We start from the raw sequence: 19,605 nt of genomic DNA, 5'->3' as shown, positions 1-19,605 counted from the left end.
GCTCCACAATTATTTATTCATTCTACTGCTCATTTGGGCTGTTTTGAGTGGGGGGTTATTAGAAGCCAAGTTTCTGTGGACATTCTCACACACATCTCCTGGAGTCTATGTGCAAGTGTTTCCCTAGGGTATGTTCTTAGGGGCAGAATTGCTGTATTGAAGGATATGTGCCTGGTCAACTTTATTAGGAATTGTCAGACTGTTTCCGAAAGTGGTCTCTTACATCTCCTGCGGGAAGTATGTGAGAATTCCGACTCTTCCTCATCCTTGTCAGTATTTGGTATTATAAGGATTACAAATATTTTTTATGTGATGGGTATGTTTTGATATAACATTGTAGTTTTAGTGAATTTTCCTAATGATTAATGAGCCCCTTTTTATGTTTATTGGACATTTGGATATCCTCTTTTCTAAAGTGCCAGCTTAAGTATTTGCTCATTTTTCTGTTCAGTTGTTTTTCTTTTTCTTATTAGCTGTTTTTTTTATAGACTTTGGATATAGGTTGTTTAATGATTATTTGTGTTACAAACACTTCCTACTATTTTCACTGTCTTATATGATGTCTTTTAGGGCACTTAATTTTAATGTCGACATATTTGTCAGTATTTTATTTTATGGTTAGTGCTTTTTGTGTCTTGTTTAAGAAATTCTTCTCTACCCCCAAATCATGAGATATTCTCCTATATTTTCTTTTCGAATTATTCTTTTAAGGGACTTCAACTTTAGGGTCTTAATATACCTGGAATTTAATTTGTATATGGTAAGAGATAGGGATTCAATGTCATATTTTTTTCCCCATGGATACTAAATTATCCCAGCACCACTTATTGTAAAGCTTATCTTTTCTCCACCATAATACCACTTTTATCATACATCAGTTATCCACTTATAAGTGAGTCTGCTTCTGGGCGCTCTGTTAATTCCACTGGTGACGTTGCCTATTCTTGCTTGATATCTTGGTATCTGGTGGAGCAAATTATTTCACCTCAATCTTCTTCAAGAGTATTTTGGCTATTCTTTGCATTTCTACATGAATTGAGCATCAGCTTATCAAGTCCTACAAAAATACATATAGAATTTTTAATCAGAATTGCATTAAATCTATTGATCAACTTGAGAAATTTACATATTTTTTTTTTAAAGATTTTATTTATTTATTCATGAGAGACAGAGAGAGAGAGAGGCAGAGGGAGAAGCAGGCTCCCAAGGAGCAGGGAGCCTGATGCGGGACTCGATCCCAGGACCCTGGGATCATGACCTGAGCCGAAGGCAGACGCTTAACCATCTGAGCCACCCAGGTGCCCCGAGAAATTTACATATTTTTAATATACAGTCTTTCAATACATGAACATTCTATATCTCTCCATTTGGATACTCTTGATGTATTTTAATTAAGTTTGTATAGTTTTCTGTATTAAAGTCTCACACATTTTTGCTAGGTACTTTAAAATCCTATTTGTAAATGATATTTATTTTTTTTCTGTTTCTTTGAATGTATCAAAACACAATTGATTTCTCGATCCTGGGACCTTGGGATCATGACCTGAGCTGAAGGCAGATGCTTAACGACTGAGCCACCCAGGCGCCCCAAAAGACAATTGATTTCTATGAACTGATTTTGTATCTGAAGTTTGCTAACATCTCTATTAGTTAAAAAAATTTATAGAATTGTTTGAATTTCTATGACACAATTATATCATGTAATGTAAATAATGACAATTTTGTTTTTCTTTGCCCAGTACTTAAAAAAAATCTTTATAATAATAGCAGCATTTATTGAGGACTTTCTAGATGCCAGTGTCTTTTCCAAATACTTGTAATTTTGATTTCTTTTCCTTGCTTTTCTGCACTGGCTAGAACCTTCAGTATAATGTCAAATAGCTGTTATAATTGCTGGCATTCTTGTCCTCTTGTTCCCATCTCAAAAGGAATGAATTCAATAGCTCACATGTAAAAAAATATTTGCTGTAGTTTTTTTTTTTTTGCAAGTAAACTTGTCAGATCAATAGAGTATCCTATTCTTATTTTGCAAAGAGTATGTTTTTATAAATAAAATGATGTTGAATTTTCTCAAATGCTTTTTTGTGTATCTGTTGAAATGATCATATGATTTTTTCCCACTTTATTAATGTGATGTTATTTTAATTGATTTTCTTTTTTTTTAAAGATTTTATATACTTATTTGAGAGAGAGAGAGTGAGAGAGCACAAGCAGGGGGACTGGCAGGCAGAGGGAGAGGGAGAGGCAGGCTCTCCACTGAGCAGGGAGCCTGACTTGGGGCTTGATTCCAGGACTCTGAGATCATGACCTGAGCCAAAGGCAGACACTTAACTGACTGAGCCACCCAGATGCTCCTATTTTAACTGATTTTCTTTCTTTTTCTTTTTTTTTTAAAGACTTTTAAAATTTATTTGACAGAGAGAGACACAGCGAGAGCAGGAACACAAGCAGGGGGAGTGGGAGAGGGAGAAGCAGGCTTCCCGCGGAGCAGGGAGCCCGATGCGGGGCTCGATCCCAGGGCCCTGGGTTCATGACCTGAGCTGAAGGCAGACGCTTAACGACTGAGCCACCCAAACGCCCCTTAATTGATTTTCTGATGACAAATCAATTTCATATTCTTAGATTAAATCTAACCTGCTGGATTTAATTTGCTAATATTTTATTTAAAGAGATTGCATATATGTCCATGAGTGATATTAACCAGAATTTTTTTTTTCTTGGATTGTTCTTCTAAGGTTTCAGAACCATGGTTATATAAGCCTTATACATTCTGAAAAACTTCAGGTATGATGGTATTATTGGCTTTACCAAAAGTTCAGTAAAACTTGCCAATAAAGCTAATAGATCTGGGATTTGAGAATGAGAGATTTTTAACCTCTGATTTAATTTCTTAAAGGTTATAGGACATGTTCTAGCTCTTCTTCTTTTTTTTTTTAAGATTTTTTATTTATTTATTTGAGAGAGAGAAAGAGATAGCACAAGAGGGGGGAGCGGGAGAGGGAGAAGCAGACTCCCCGCTGAGCAGGGAGCCGGATGCGGGCTCAATCCCGGGACTCCAGGATCATGACCTGAGCTGAAGGCAGTCGCTTAACCAACTGAGCCACCCAGGCGCCCCTGTTCTAGCTCTTCTTAAGTTAGTTTGGTAAGTTATATTTTTCAAGAGTTGTCCATTTTTTTTTTTTAAGATGTCTATTTATTTGAGAGGGAGAGGGCGCACGCAGCGGGGGAGGGGCGAGGGAGAGGGAGAAGGAGACTCCTTGCTGGGCAGGGAACCCAACATAGGGCTCCATCCCAGTCTGAGATCATGACCTGAGCCGAAGGCAGATGCTTAACCAACTGAGCCACCCAGGAACCCCAAGGAGTTGTCCATTTCATATAAAGTTTCAAATTTACTGGCATGTTATAGTTAAAAATATATTCCTATTACTGGGGCGCCTGGGTGGCTCAGTCGTTAAGCATCTGCCTTTGGCTCAGGTCATGATCCCAGGGTCCTGGGATCAAGCCCCGCATCGGGCTCTCTGCTCGGCAGGAAGCCTGCTTCTCCCTCTCCCACTCCCCCTGCTTGTGTTCCCTCTCTCGCTGCGTCTCTCTCTGTCAAAAAAATAAATAAAATCTTTAAAAAAAGAAAAAAATATATATATATTCCTATTACCTTTCTAAGGTCCACAACATCATAATTATAGGCCCCTTTTCATTACCAATATTGCTTGTTCATGCCTTCTTGTTTTTAATTTTAATCATCTTATCAGAGCTTATCAGTATTATTAATCTTTTCTAAGAACCAATGTTTTTCTTGGCTCATCTTCTCCAGTGCAATTTTTTCATCTCATTAATTTCAGTTGTTACCTTTCTGTTTTCCTTTTTTCTACCTTAATTTTAGATGGACATCTGGGTTTGAACTACGTAGGTTCCGTAGTGCCTCAAACAAAGCAGTTGTGAACTTTTTTCTCAGATTCTTTCTCGGGTTTGGGCCTGATTCTTCCCTTTTGTTTAGAAGAGCAGACAGCTTGTGCCCCTCTGCACCTAGTTGTGAAAAGAATTTGCATCTGGAGTCTCCTTCTGTATTTTCTGGCCACTGGCTAATACTCTGATGCTGTGGGGCCTGGGTTACATGGCATTGTCACATTTCTCTGAGCTTAATAAATTCCCTGCGGAAACAAGGGAAAAGTCATTGTCCTGGAAATCCGCATCCCATTGGCAAACTTTCTCAACCTGATGCTGCGGAAAAAGGTTTAGGAAAAGAAGGCCCAATCATCAGTCAATGTGATCAGACCTGCGATGAGCAGAGCTCTGTCCACAGAATCCCATTGTCCCTCAACCTCTCAGAGGTTCTGGAGCATTGGATCTTATGGGAACAGTTTTTGAAGCAGGGCCTTCTTGTTCCAGAATCTGAGAGATCTTGGCACAAAGACTTTCTCACATGTGCTTTCCCCAATCCCTCCCATGTTCTGTGATTCTGGAAACAAGACAGGGTAATTTAATAGGAGACACTTTGAAATAAAAAGAAAGTTGCCCTGCAGAAACTCTGAGAAGATTCAGATCAGTTCCATGAGGTTAGAGATTTAGTCACTTGTGTTAAAATTAGAAGCTTCAATCAAGAGGTTTGACATATTCCTTCACTGGCCTCAGCTTCACAAACACATGAATAGTGTGATTTTCTCCATTCATCTCATGCGGTGCTCTGGGAAAGGAGATGTGTTCCAGGACCCACGGGTCCCAGGAACACCCAGCAGCATCGGCAGATGCCACCTATACCAGCCATATGGCACTTGTTTTTCAAAACCATTGCCTCAAATTGAAACTCAACAAATATCTCTTAAGGATCTACATTGTGTTTGGTTTTGGCACTGCGGAAGTGAACAGGACATGGTTCCCGCCCTTAGGGAAACCACGGTGTAGGGGGGAGATGGAAATGTCAACAGATAATTACCACTGAATACGGAAAGTACTAGAAAGAGGTTAAGTACAGAGTACTGTTAGAACTCAGAAAGAGTGAGTGGGGGTCTCTTCTGTATGCTCCTGTAGGTCCACTTTCAGCCCTTCTTTGCCCCCCTCTTTGCCCTGGGAGGCTGACCTGCATGAGCTCTATCAATAGACTCCATCGTCGTCCAGCTTCTGGTTCCAGTGGTCCATTACAGGGAGCAGTAGATGACAAGGATCGGGAAAGGAGAATGAGTGGGGTTATTTATTCCCCTGGTGTCCTCCCTACAGTGTGGTTTTGGGCCAGCTGCATCCCTCCAACAAGAGTCACAGCTCCACTCAAGGCCACCCTCTCCTCAGGACTCTCTCTTACCAGTTCCAACAACCACACCTCCCTTAGCCTGTCATGCCACTGGTGGTAACAGTCCTGCTTCTAGCACCCCGGGTACTGCCCTAGCCCTTGTATTTCCCCTATAAATTGCTCATCCCTGAGTAAATCGTTCTTTATTAAGTCTTTGTCAAATCATCTTTATTTGAGTGTGTGATTATTTCTTACTGGGTCCCTGGCTGATATTATATCTAATCTTGTTGGGATGGGGCAGTATGGTGACCCAGCCAGGAGACTTCACAAAGGAGGTGATGTTGAGGCTAGGGTTTAAAAGCTAAATAGAATTTTGTCTAATGTTAAGTTAGCTTTAATTTCTCACAATCAAAAGGCAGTAGTTAAGTTAATACATCCCAGACACAATCTCTCCCTACTATTAAGTTTTACTCCTCATCAATGATTCTCCATTTTGTAAGAAGGATTCTTATAAACAAACAAATAAACAAACAATATTCCCCAAGAATAATGGTAGTTGTTCTCTTGGTGTTTGTTGTTTGAAACAGTTTTAAAATGAGTAACACTTACCTTTAAAATGAATTGGCATTTAATTAATCCCTGTAACACCTATGTAAATTTAAAAATAGTACACATATGTGTGAAATACTTTTTATTCAGTCTGCAGATGATGTTTGGCTCACATACGGATTTGAGAACCACTTAAAAAAATTCTCTGTCTTCTCTCTGAGGGGGTCCATGGCCAAGCTTGGAAACCATAGATTTAGGCAGAGTTTCTATATCCCTCTTCTCTGCTACCCCAAACCTTCCTGTGCACAGACATCCAAATCATCAAATGTTAGAGCTGGAAGGAGAACATACAATTTACTGAATTCAATCACTCTATTTTACAGGCAAGGAAATGAGGGTGAAATTAGTCTCAAGATTTCACATAGCTGGTTAGTGGCTGAGTCAACAGTAAAACTTGGGTCCCTTGCCTCGTAGTCTAGAGCTTTTTCTGTTACTAAAAATTAAAAATTGTCATTCTCCTATGGTAACATTTTGTGCCAAAATTTTGATCTCTCAGTGTCCTCCAGATTGAGCAGATGGGAAACATTTCCTTTGTCTCCTCACCCTCCCACTCCCTGCTCATTCTAAGGCAGCAAGTCCTGAAATGGCATGGTATCTGCTCCTAGATAGGACCAAGTCCTACAGCATGGGAACAGTGGACATGACTAGGCTTAGCCCACTTCAGATTAAGGGCAAGAGACTGCCCACCCCAAAGATCACAGGATTTAAGTTAGCCATGGGGCCTAAAAATGGAGGGAGCTCCTGGGAGGCCAACTGGCTAGCCTGGAAAGCTCTAGAAAAGACCACAAGTAGACTTATATTAATAGCCATCCTGTGTCTGCATGGCATTTCACAACTCAAGTATACAGGCTCATCCCCATGATTCTACCTGTGACCCGTGAAGTACAAATATTGGGTTCCTGAGTCTTAAGAGAAGTAACCTAGCCAATGGCATCTGGCCAGAAATCAGATTTGCTCTCTCCTTATCATTCATAGGCTGCCACTGCATCAGAGTCCATGGGACACCTGAGGGGCTTGAAGAGGGAAATTTGCCCACCAGAGATAAGAACACTTGCTTTTACATTTTCATTCCTAAGACCAAAAAACTGAGATTTGACCAGTCAGTGGTTAGCATCCTAGACTGGGAGGGTTCTAGACAGATAATGAGCAAATTTAGAGAATAGAGGAGTCTTCCCAGTGAAAAGATCCAGGTTTTCCTCTGCAAACAGAGGCACCTACATTTGAAAAATGTTGTAGCCCATTGAAAAATAAATAGCCCTAGGATTCTAGGAAATACCCCTATCTTAGAATGTTCTAAGTGTGAAAGGAACATGGTCCTATGGAAGTAGTAGTGGATGTTTGTTGTTTTATCTGCCAAGAGTTATTTTAGACATACAATTTAAATGAGATCTGCCGCATTCTTACAGTTCTCAGTCCTCTGGTCACTGCTCAACAGCCAGAGCTAGACATCTGATCCAAGCTGAGCCAAGGGATACTACCTATCCATCTGCCTATCCTACTGATTTTTCTGGTAATGGGCACTTGACCCGAGCTGGGTCAGTCAGAACCCTTTCCTGGGATTGTTTTTTGGGTCATGCATTGTGACAAAGCTGGGTGATGTGAGCTTGGATGTTGCTAACAGTCATGTTTCCAGTGACTTGGAGAAGACTAAGAGAAGAAAGCTGATGTACAGAGAGAGCCTGAGATGTCCTAGTAGCAGTCTATTCCTGGTTTTAGTTGACTTTCAGGCTAGGAATTTCAACAATTCAGTTCTATAAGTTAAAAAAAAAATCCATTTGTCACTTGCCACCAAATTCTATTATGGTATAAAAGCATTAATTTCTTAAAAAAAAGCCTCACATCTTATTCATCTTAAACTCTCCAGTGTCTAGTGCCACCCCATGATTTTCTCTGAGTAGTCCCAGAGGAATATATTTTATTATGTTTTTCCAGAGGGATAGATTTTAAAATATAGATTTAGTCTCTATTATTCCAGGCTCCAAATGTATGTTGAATGTCTATATCCAGATCTATAAAGGAAAAACCACATAGTGAAATCTCCTAGAGAATTTAGTGTAATTCCAAGAAGCATTTTGTGTTTAAGAAATGTTTTCAGAATTCTAGATCTGGAATTGCTATTGAGCAGGCGGGGTAAACCCTGAATAGGATCCAAGCTAAGAGAACAGTTGAGAGCTAGTCCCGAAAACTAGGATCCTGAAGTTCTTCCAGACCCAGGAGGCAAGGAGATCATGACATTTATAAGGAAACTGAACCGGAAGATGAGAACTCACCTAGTCCTGAAGGGGTTTTAGCAGAAAAAAGTTTAGGGAAGCCTTGGGGGAGTAGGAGCCACTGTCCAAGTAGCCAGCTCCTGAGTTTCACTTTCTCCTTGGCCTCTTCTCACATTCATTTGTTTCCTTCCTTCATTCAGATGTTCTTTGAGTACCTATAATGTCCCAGTGCTGCCACCATAGCTCTCTGGCTCCACCCCCCCCTTTTTAAAATTTTTTTATTGTGTTCAGTTAACCAGCATATAGTACATCAGAAGTTTTTGTTGTAGTGTTCAACGATTCATTAGTTGTGTATAACACCCAGTGCTCATCCCAACACGTGCCCTCCTTAATACCCATCACCTGGTTACCACATTCTCCTACCCTCCTCCCTTCTGTAACCCTCAGTTTGTTTTCCAGAGTCCAGAGTCTCTCATGGTTTGTCTCCCTTTCTTATTTCTTCCCATTCAGTTTTCCCTCCCTTCCCCTGTGGTCCTCCATGCTATTCCTTATGTTCCACATATGAGTGAAACCACGTGATAATTGCCTTTCTCTGCTCGACTTATTTCACTTAGCATAAACCCCTCCAGTTCCATCCATGTCGATGCAAATGGTGGGTATTCATCCTTTCTGATGGCTGAGTAATATTCCATTGTATATATGAACCACATCTTCTTTATCCATTCATCTGTTGAAGGGCATCTCGGTTCCTTCCACAGTTTGGCTATTGTGGACATTGCTGCTATGAACATTGGGATGCATGTGCCCCTTCTTTTCACTACATCTGTATCTTTGGGGTAAATACCTAGTAGTGCAATTGCTGCGTCATAGAGTAACTCTATTTTTACCATCTTCAGGCTCTCCATACTGTTTTCCAGAGTGCCTTCACCAGCTTGCATTCCCAACAACAGCGTAAGAGGCTTCCCCTTTCTCCACAACCTTGCCAACACTTGTTGTTTCCTCTCTTGTTAATTTTGGCCATTCTAACTGATGTAAGGTGGTATCTCATTGTGGTTTTGATTTGTATTTCCCTGATGGCTAGTGATGTTAAACATTTTTTCATGTGTCTATTAGCCATGTTCATGTCTTCTGCCCATTTCTTGACTGGATTATTTGTTTTTTAGGTGTTGAGTCCCTTTTTTATCCCTGGTCAGGGATGAGATTCCTTGAGGTTTTAGTTAGGTTGTCTGAATGTGGCAAGGTGTCTAGGGAGGGCAGGCAGTCATTTTGTAGTGGGGGAGGTGGAACTGGGTGGGGAGGAGGTGAATCTGTCCAAAGGCAGCAGGACCCCAGTTACCAGCTGAGCCCTAGACTAGGCCAGGGGCCCTCGGAAGGCAGACTGGTCACAGCAAGGCAAGAGATATGAGACTTTATAACATTTTGATACTTTCAAGGACCTAAGGAAAAAATGTGTCCGACTCTTAGCCTTGTTCTCTAGAGTGCACCTTTCTTCAGGACACAGTCTGTGGAAATCTTCTGCTTGTTTTCAGGTTGCCCTTTGTGTGAATCTGCTGATTCTCAGTGGACTCACAATCCCACAGCTTAATCTTATTCAGTGATTTCCAAACATGTGAAAAAGAAGAAGACAGACTTGTGTGCAGTATATTTTCTGCAACAAATCTCTATAAAGAGTCTATCCAAAAGGAGAGGTCCAATGAGTTTCAAGTGGATACACAGTAATAATGCAAAAAATTTATTATCCTAAGCTGTGAAAATAAAACATAGTTTATTTATAAGAGAAAACAACCTTTACATGATTCACAAAGGAAACACAGGGCCATAAAGGACTACCATCATGATAGTCCTGCGTTGGCCATCATTATGTCTAAATAATGATTTACTAAAGAAAAACTTCAGTCTTATGAGTAGGTTTCTCTAAATTTAGACTGCAGTTCTAGAAATGAGCTTCATTCAAATGCTAAAGAGGTCTATGGCATTATTATAGTGGTTTTACTGAATGGTAGAAAAAGAAACATTATAATAGAAAAATATTTATTGGCTTAAAATCAAGTATTTAGACACTAGGTATAGAGAACCATTTTCTGGGACAAGACCTTGGCAGTATTATATTAAATTAGGTATTTAATAAATTAGATATTAAACATAGGTAATTTATAAGTTTATTTAATACAAACACGTGTGTATTTAGTACAAATTAAGTATCTGTAGATACCCTACAGCAGTGGTCCTTAACTCTTGGGGTCGTGTGTCCCTTCAAAGACATTTACACACATTCACACAATTTTACATACAATTTCAGGATGTCATGGGTCTGTAGAATTCCTTCTGCCATCCTCTAGTTCAAGAACCTTTGCTGTACAGGATCCAACAGTTTAAAACGCTTGTGAACTGTATTGTTAAAGACTTACTTTGGGATTCTGGTATTGATAGACTAGTGTATTGCCAACCAAATTTCCCATTGAAAAAAACTAGAGAACCTGAGTAAAAAAGCAGTATTTGAAAGCTTTGGAGAGGTATGTGAAGATGGCCAGAACTGGGGAAAATTCGGGATAGAAAGGAAACTCCCTGAGGTGAGCCTGATATTCTAAACTGCTTTTCCCTTCAAGGCATCTCTTCTTGATTCTTAAGCAGCAAGGATGCATAGCCTGGGAAACGAAGCATCAAGTGACTTGTAAGAGGCAGGGAATTCAAGCAGAGCTTACATCAGTTTCTCACGGGGGGTGGGGGGGATAAAAATGGGAGTTTAAGGCTACAAAGACTGCAATAACTCAAGAGGCTGAACTCCTACAGGGAAGTGAGACCATCTGAACCACTTCTCCCCTTGAGGCGTTCACTAATTGGAAAGTGGTGAAGTTGCTCCGTAGAGCTTTCTCACAGTGCTGGGGAGATACAAATCAGATTTCAGGGTCTTCCAAGGAGAAGAGACCCTGATAGATAGTCAAAGATGCTAGCTGGGATCTTCAAGTATTATATCCATGGAGTAAGAACAAACCAGAAATAGATCAGACCTTGCAAAACTGCAATGCAGGCCTGAGTTAAAGTGATCTGCCCCTAGTCTAGAAGTTAAAGCCTACTCTGGAGCCTCTACAACTTTTTTAGACAATATTTGGAATTAAATAAAAAAGTACAGGACATACCCAGGACTAACTGAAGGGCTTGCTGCTTAATCACTCTATGCTCAAGACTGTGAACCAAGAGGCTGGGAGTTCCTAACCTGCCTCCTGCTGATGCCCTGGTTACCTCTTGGGTCCCTAACAAGCTTGCCTCTGTAGTGACTGGCCTTGTAACTGAAGCGTAATGTAACCAATTCCATAACTCTGAACTGCTTGAAATTTAATTCCACCAAAATGGCATCATGAAACTGGGGCATTATGAAGGATTCCTGAAGAAAAATAGTTTTGATGGAAGCCTCCTCCCTGGTCTCCAACTCATGCTTGAATCATATTCAAGCTTGCATCCGCTCACTGAAGCACTATTATGGATTTCAGAACTTGGGGCAAGTGCCAAAAAAGTGTGGAATCCTGGTCCTAAGCTCTTTCCCCTAAACTCTGGGGCCAGGCATCCTGAGCTGCTTCTTGCTCTTTCTTTACCTTCTGTCTTGTCAAATGCACAAGTTACATTAGGATGATGTGGTTAGGGACACAGATACCATACATGCTGATTCTTCTGTGAGAAAGCCAAGTGTGTGGCTCAAGTCATCCTGGGTAGAGTCTTCTTCACAGAGATTTTATTTCTACTAGGACATTTGAGAAAGACAGAAACCTTCCTTTTGCTGACTTGCAAACAGCATACCCCTTGGCAAAACAGAGTGTCCACAGATCCTTGACAAGGAGCCTTCACAGCCTGGAGGTTTGAACTATTCCACTGTAGTTGGCAGGGGACCCAGATGATGAAATCTCTATCCAAATGCCAAGGCTCTCACACTCTAGGAAACTTCAGGGAAAGTGTATATAAAATGGCATTTCTTTTGCAGCCCCTAAAGGCAGGAGGAAAACCACCAATATTAATGGGCTTCTGGTTGGGTAAATTCCTGGCACTCAGAGGACTTAGCCCATCACTTGATATCATGGACTTTTCCATACCCAGGACATCACTCCAATTATCCAGGTAGACTACTCTGCCTGAACTTTGTGTACCTCATCTAGTGGAAAGACAGTATTTTATGGGTATATGTGTAGGTATTTAAAAGAAGAATTGCAGCATTTGAAGAACCCGAATGAAGCACAGATCCTCATCCTGCTCCTCGTGCGTGCACGCGCACACACACGCACGCACACTCAGAGTTTGAATTCTCTGGGAATTTTGTTTCTCTCTCTGTTTTTTAGAAGAATAACTAGCTATGTATGACAGAACAAGTATAGACTCTGCAACCAGACAAACCAGCCCTGTGATTCAGTTACTCCCTGAACTTGGCAAGTGACTTAACCTCTCCACGTCCTCCATTTCCTCATTGGTAAAATGGGGATAATTAGACCTACCTCACAGGATTGTTCCAAAGTTTAAATGTACAAAAGTAGATGGAACAACTCCTGGTGCACAGTGGGAGTTGAGTCGATGTAGCTATTATGACTGTTATGTTGTTAGGGGGGCTGCCATTCTCTTTGTTTCCTCACACTTTTGTCTTGGCCCACAGAATAGGCATTTTGCTGACAGAAATCCTGGGGAGGAGGCCCCTGCCTGTCTCTTCCCCCTCACTTTCCTCTTCTGGCAAGAATGACTTACCTGATTGAGGAGACTCACTGAGGAAAAATTTCTGCTGATTTTGACCCCATCTCTGAGGCCTGCCTACCCTAAACCATGCACATTCTCTTTTTCTGCTTCAACTTTCCTTTTGGTAAACACACCTGGGTTGGAGCACCTGGGTGGCTCAGTCATTAAGCATCTGCCTTCGGCTCAGGTCATGATCCCAGGGTCCTGGGATTGAGCCCCGCGTCAGGCTCCTATGCCCCTGGCCCATGAATGTCTGTTTCAGTCTGTGGATTTGCTTTCTGCTTCATCTTCTCAACAGTTTCTACTGTAGCCTCTGGCATCTTCACCTGGTTCTTCATAATTCAAGATATCACTTGAAGGAAGAATTCCCTGGCTTATGGATAGACTGGTAATGGATATCCAGATAACAAAGATTTTTATTTACCTTTGTCTGCAAGCCACTTGCCAGCAGAGCAAATTCAGAATCTCTGATGACATGATGAAAATACCTTTAACAAACCAAGCAGGTGATGATGTGTCATTGTGGGTGTAGCTTTGATGTCCAAGTGACATAAAAGATTAGGCCTTTTATCCAGTCCTGGAAACTTGAATCCCTGTTTGGTCAGGAATCCCTTTAGCGTCACCTTGGCATCTTGTCCCTATTTATCAGGGAGAGAGACAGGGGACTAGTCCTAGGATTTCCAAAGAACTCACACACAGGCATTTAAATGCCATTATTTCCATACCAGCCCTGACTCCCGAGTCTGACCCATGTATTGATACTTGGCTGGCCTCCGAATGATTTTCTTTCCACCAAGGGTTACTGGCCCTTTGCCTACAGAGTATCCTCAGTAGTCATAACTTTGCCTCTTCATCCACATCTTCCTTCATGGGCCCCTGTGTGTTCACAAGATGAGCAGTGAGCTAGAACAGCACCCTGCTCCTAAGGGGAAAATTGTTGAGGGGAAGATGTCCTGGGGAAGGGTGCTGGCAGAGAGTTGTTGGGGGGGGCAATCATGATGGATGGCCTTTCAGCTCTGGAAGTGGGAAATGCTGCTTGGAAGTCTGTGGCCAGAGCATTATATCCTTGGGGGTTCCATTCCCATCCCATTGGGGAGAGAGTGTACCCAGGCGTTCCAAGAATGAACCCATTGCTGCCTCTGAGGCTATCTTATTGTTATGGGTTGAACTGAGTCCCTCTAAAAGATATGTTGAAATCTTAACCCCCAGTACCTCAGAATATGACCTTATTTGCAAATAAGATCTTTACAGATGTAATCAAGTTAAAATAAGGCCATTAGGGTGGGCCTTAATCCAATATGACTGGTGTCCTTATAAAAAGGGGAAATTTGGACACAGAAATAGACACACACACAGGGAGAAGGCCATGTGATGATGAAGGCACAGGTCATGGTAATGCAACTACAAGCCAAGAAACAACAAAGATTGACAGCACACCACCAGAAGCTAGGAGGGGCGTGGAACAGATTTTCCCTTCTGGCTTTTAGAAGGAAACAACCATGCTGATACCTTAATCTTGGACTTTTAGTCTCCAGAACTGTGAGGAAATACATTTTTGTTGTTTAAGCCACCCTGTTTGTGGTACTTTGTTACAGCAGCCCTAAAAAAGCAAATACACTCGTGAAACAAACTATGAGCCTGCTGAGCATCACTACCACACCCACGTCCCTGAGCTGTCCTCCCTGAGGTCCACACAGACAGAACTCATATCGCTGGTACCCATCACTGCTCCTGAAGTAGTTCAGGATCTCACTGCTGTAGCTGTTGCCATCTGCAGGAGGGTCCAGGCCATGCTGAGCTGCCTCAGAAGCACAGCCTTAGCTGGCAAATAGGCCATGCCAGAACTGCTCCAGAAACTGCTGTTGGCGCCTTAGCAATGGCCAGCCTACCCTCCCACACCTCATGGCTGCCAGTGCCACCCCCCCAGCTGGTCTTCTTCCTTGACGCTGTTGCCAAAGGCTGTCCCTGGCTTAACAACCCCTCCTCACTGTGCCAGGCTCTCTCAGGAGCTTCACCACCACCCAAGGAGCCACAGATTCAAAGCTTATGTGCCCCATTCTCCCACCCCCTGCTGCCACCAGATACACTCTTCTTTATGGGGATGCTTAGCAAGTAGAGGCTGGGCCTTCCAGGGTTGCAGCTCTGTATGTGAGATTGCATATATTACTATTGGAGTTAGTATAGCCGAGTAGATCCAAGGAGAAGCCCTTGGGTTACCAGTTACAGCTACACAGAAATATTAATAGGCTCAATTTTGGAGGCACTGGCTATGTGCTAAGCACTTAATGTATATGATTTGATTTAATTTATATGCTATCATAATGTATATGATTCCATTTAATTTTATTCACAAAAAACTGACAGGAAAATAATTATCATTCCCATTTGTTGATGACGAAACGGGATCAGAGAACTTAAGTAACTTGTCCAGAGTTATAGAATGAATAGGTAGAAGAGTTAAAATTGAAGCTGAAGTTTGGCTGACTCCAATGCCTACCTTCTTCCCAGTTTAGGCCATTGATACACAGGCCTCCTGCTGGAAGCACTAAGCTATAATACAGTGACCATAATTTTTCTCTTTCCAATAACTCTGGGGCAGTTAATATACCCATATACCCTTGCTAGGTGGACAGGTGAGCACCATGATCCATATAAGGCAGAAGGATCCCATGACTGCTTGAACCCTATGGTGAGTGTTGGAGATTTTTGGGATCCCGACCTCTTTTCCATTTTGCATTCTAACAATTCTAGAAATAGACACTAAAAGACAAATGAGACTTAAAGTATAATATCAGATATATTGTCCAAGATAAAGGACTTCTAATCTATTGTGTTGGAGAACATAGCTTGGACTTGGGGCAGAGTGAGATTTCCTACTACTTCCCTTCCATCTCAGCCTAGACCTGGGGACTCATTTGAGGGAAAGGATGTCTACACAAAGAACTCCAGGCCCACATAACCTGCCAGCTGCCGAAGGGAGCCTACTTCATATCTTGTCAAATGCAAGAGAAAGAGAGAGCACCCCAGAAAAAGAAAAGAGCAGAATGAGAGAGGCAAGTTGGAACGCTGGAGCCTGAGACAGAGATGCACCTTGTTGCTTCCTGAATGCAGATCAGAAACACAGGTATCCACCGTGCATGGGCTCTGAGCAAGTCTGAAACAGTCAGAGAAAACAAGAATGTAAAGGCCAGCATTGTTCTCATCTAACTCAGGCCCCCATTCTCTGGCGAATGTGAACCAGTGGAAGTCAGGATCTCCCCATCTCATTAGTCAGATAAGTGACTCTCCCATATAGAGGAACTAGACTAAGGTGGGAGAGAACTGGCAGTATTTGCTCCAAAATGGCTTCCTTTAGGGAAGATCCTTTACCTGGGAACAAGAGAACAAGAGAGTAGAATTCTCATCAGTATTAACAGTGGTTCATCGTACTGGGAATACTTCAAATACTTGAGGGGAGACTCAACGGGGGAGGGGGGGTGGTGGTAGTGGTGAGAGTAGGGGATATGCAGTCAACAACTATCTTGAACCCTCAGCAGGTTGTATTCTTCCGTCCTCAGGGCTTAGAGCTCTCTAAAGTCCCACATGACCCTCTCTGTGGGTGGGGCCATCCTGTCATGATCTTCCTTCCATTTATAGTGCTTGTACAGTCTAGGTAGTGGATTCCAAACTGGTTTTATTTGCAGATTCTTTTCTCAAACAATTGTGATATACAAATGAGATGTGAACATTGGCTAAAAGAAGAAATTCCATAGTTGATATGGGCCCATTTGATATGTTTTAAAATGTCAGGAAAGTCTGGATCCATCTGAGGACACGTTCAATGTCAAAGGCAGGTATTAAATAGCATGAGATGTGAGATGCCCACAAGAAGAATGATTGGATGTGTTTCCTTCACATTGGGAGCAAAGCTTGTGCTTGCAGCTTTAATTCTCCTTTCTGTTTTGGTTCCTTGCTGCTTAAAGATTGGGATTATTATGGTTGTGCAGGGGGGTTGGACTGGGAGATGAGAATGGTCGTTAAAGGATGTGTTTTGCTTTTTAAAATGGGAGAAGGTTGAACTACAACGTGATTGTGTAAAGTGGAGGGAGGCATAACCCGTATAAATCGTTGTAACTTTGTTCGTTTGTTTGTTTGAACTGAGTTTGAATTACTTGCTCCCATGATCCTGGTAGGCTCATGTTATTTCCTAAGCCTGTTTAACTCTGCTATTCTGAGGCTCCCCTTAGTTCTCCTTACCACCCTGCCAGGAAGATTAATACATGTTAGTAGAAGCTATCATGACCCCACATGTCTTTTCAGAGTCTGAAATGGACTGTTGTATTGAATCTTACCAGAAATGGGCAATGGGTTCAAATGCAGAGGGAAGGAGGTCACCTGATATTCCCTTGATACCTAGCAAACAGATTATTTATGCCGAACAACACCATTAAAGGATCTTTCTGGTTTCTTCTAGCTGTAACATCCTACAACTCTTCACCCAGTGCTGTGAGGGAAATAATCAGATTTTATCAGTTGAAAGGTAAGAGACAAAAAGCAAAACATGTATATCTATGTATTTGAGTTGAGATAAATATTACTTATGTTATAAAATCTAATCAGGAGAATAATGTAAAAATAAAATTTACAGTTCTGAAATTTAATATGTGCCACCTAGAGAACCAGTCTCTTTCCACGGTTTCATGCTTCCATCCCTTCACCACCTTTTATTCTAGGAACCCAACTGCCGTATTTAGACTAAAATGCTCAAATATTCTGCTAAGTGAAGCCACAGCTGCTCTGTCAGAAACATCACATTAAAATGTGTTCTGAAATCATGTGGCAATGTTCTGAGGACAACTTTCATTTCATGAGCTATGAAACCAGCCCTGGGTATTATGAAGACTTTGAGCAGCCCTTGCAGTTCTTAAAGGACTCTTGGAAACCAGAGGAGGGCAGTGGCAGAGACCAGCCATAGCTGAGCCAACTGATGTAGTGGAAAGGAAATAAAAATAGATTTTCTTAGATCCAACTTTATTTCTTAGTTTTTTCACGTTTCAAAGTCATTCATGATTCAAAATTGTAAAGCTACAAAAGAAAAGACAGTGAAGTCTCCCTTCTCTCCTTGTCTCTCAACTACCAAATTTCCCTACAAACGACAGTGTTAGGATTTTCTCAGGCAAACCTGCGATGTATTTTATGTATATACCGGGACTTAGCATATTCTCCCCTCTAATCTTTTCCTCTGCACAGAGTGGTTTACTATACATACTATGACAAATGATATCTCACTATAGTTTATATTGAGTCTCTCTTATTATGAATGAGGTTGATTGTTTTTTCCGATGTTTTAAGAGATGTGTATTTCCTTCCCTGTAGAATGATTATATCCTTTCTATGGCAGATGTGTATTTCCTTCCTTGTGGAATAATCATATCCTTTCTATGGCAGTTTTTAGTCCTTTTTTCTTATTGATCTGTAGGAACTCGTCCATACTAGGGAATTGACTCTTCCTCTGTGATATGAGTTGCAAAATTTTTTCCCAGTTTGTTGGCTTTGTTGATGTTGGGTTTTGCCATGTAGAACCTTTGATATTTTTTTTGTAGTCAGATTTTCCATTCATTTCTTTTATGGCTTTTGGGTTTTTATTATAATTAGGTCTTTCACACTCTAAGATATAAAACAAATTCCTCCATAATTTCTTTCAGTGCTTTTATGATTTCATTTGTTACACTTAAATCTTTTGTCCATTAAGGACATTTGGAATTTAGTCTGGCGTAAGATGTTAACTATGGATCTGATTTTATTTTTGTTTTAATGGCTAGTCAGTGTTCTAACTCTAAAAATTGCAGTGCTTACCATTTCCCAACTGATTTCAAGTGCCTGTGGACATTTGGTGCATTTCTTTCTATTCTGTTCCACTATTATCTGTTGATGTGGACATGTGCAATTATTAACACAGTTTTATTATATCTTTATAATATGTTTTGACATCTGATGGTAACAACCCGTATTCCTTCTTTATCTCGTTGTTTTTGTTTGTTCTTCCATCTGAACATTAGACTCATCTTTACTAGTTAAAAAAACTGTTGGTATTTTAATTCATATTTCATTAAATAACTTAGGGAGAGCCAAGATATTTTAATACAGTTTTAGGACTACATTATTGGGAAGAAAAGAGCTTGAAAAACAAGGGGACGAGAATAGATTCTCCCTTGTGCTGAATATATCCATAGGAGAAATACAGTCAGAACTTTGTTCTAGGACAGCGTTTCCAAAAGCATGTATCAAAGGCCCTTGTAGTAGTAATAGGAGAAACTAAAAAAAAGGGATTCTGTGTTAAAAATGTTTGATGAACATTGTCCACTATATTGCCCCTTGGAGATTTACAATAAACAATAGCCAATAAAGACTATGAGAGAGACAAGATGTGCTGGAGGGGAGGGAAGATGCAGACCTCCACTTTATTAATGATAAACAAATACTGTTTATACAAAAAAAAAAAGACTATGAGAACCCCGCAGTAAAGATGCCTATTTACTTCTGTTTACCATGTTGCTTCCAAAACTTGTTTCAAAACTTGTATTTCTTACTCCAAATAGCACCTCTTAATATTCCACAATATGCTCAGAAACACTCAGTTTGGAGATCTTCAGGGCCAATTATAGACTTTTAGAAGAATTATTTATTTATTTATTTATTTATTTGTTTATTTAAAGATTTTATTTATTTATTTGACAGAGAGAGAGAGACAGTGAGAGAGGGAACACAGCAGGGGGAGTGGGAGAGGGAGAAGGAGGCTTCCCGCGGAGCAAGGAGCCCGATGTGGTGCTCAATCCCAAGACCCTGGGATCATGACCCGAGCCGAAGGCAGACGCT

At 41.1% G+C, this 19,605-nt stretch overlaps 1 long non-coding RNA gene across 1 annotated transcript in view; it reads left to right on the top strand.

Moving 5' to 3' along the window:
* Positions 1–19,605, top strand: part of LOC118518301 (uncharacterized) — a 193,112-nt gene that overhangs the window by 76,912 nt on the left and 96,595 nt on the right. Inside the window, exon 6 of the long non-coding RNA XR_013443974.1 lies at positions 17,204–17,269. This is a non-coding gene — a long non-coding RNA (uncharacterized LOC118518301). The remainder of the gene's footprint in view (positions 1–17,203; positions 17,270–19,605) is intronic.

The sequence above is a fragment of the Halichoerus grypus genome, chromosome 14 (assembly GCF_964656455.1).
Source record: "Halichoerus grypus chromosome 14, mHalGry1.hap1.1, whole genome shotgun sequence".
Taxonomy (NCBI): Eukaryota; Metazoa; Chordata; class Mammalia; order Carnivora; family Phocidae; genus Halichoerus; species Halichoerus grypus.
The sequence above is the reverse complement of the archived record's forward strand: the minus strand, read 5'-3'. Positions and strand labels throughout refer to the sequence as shown.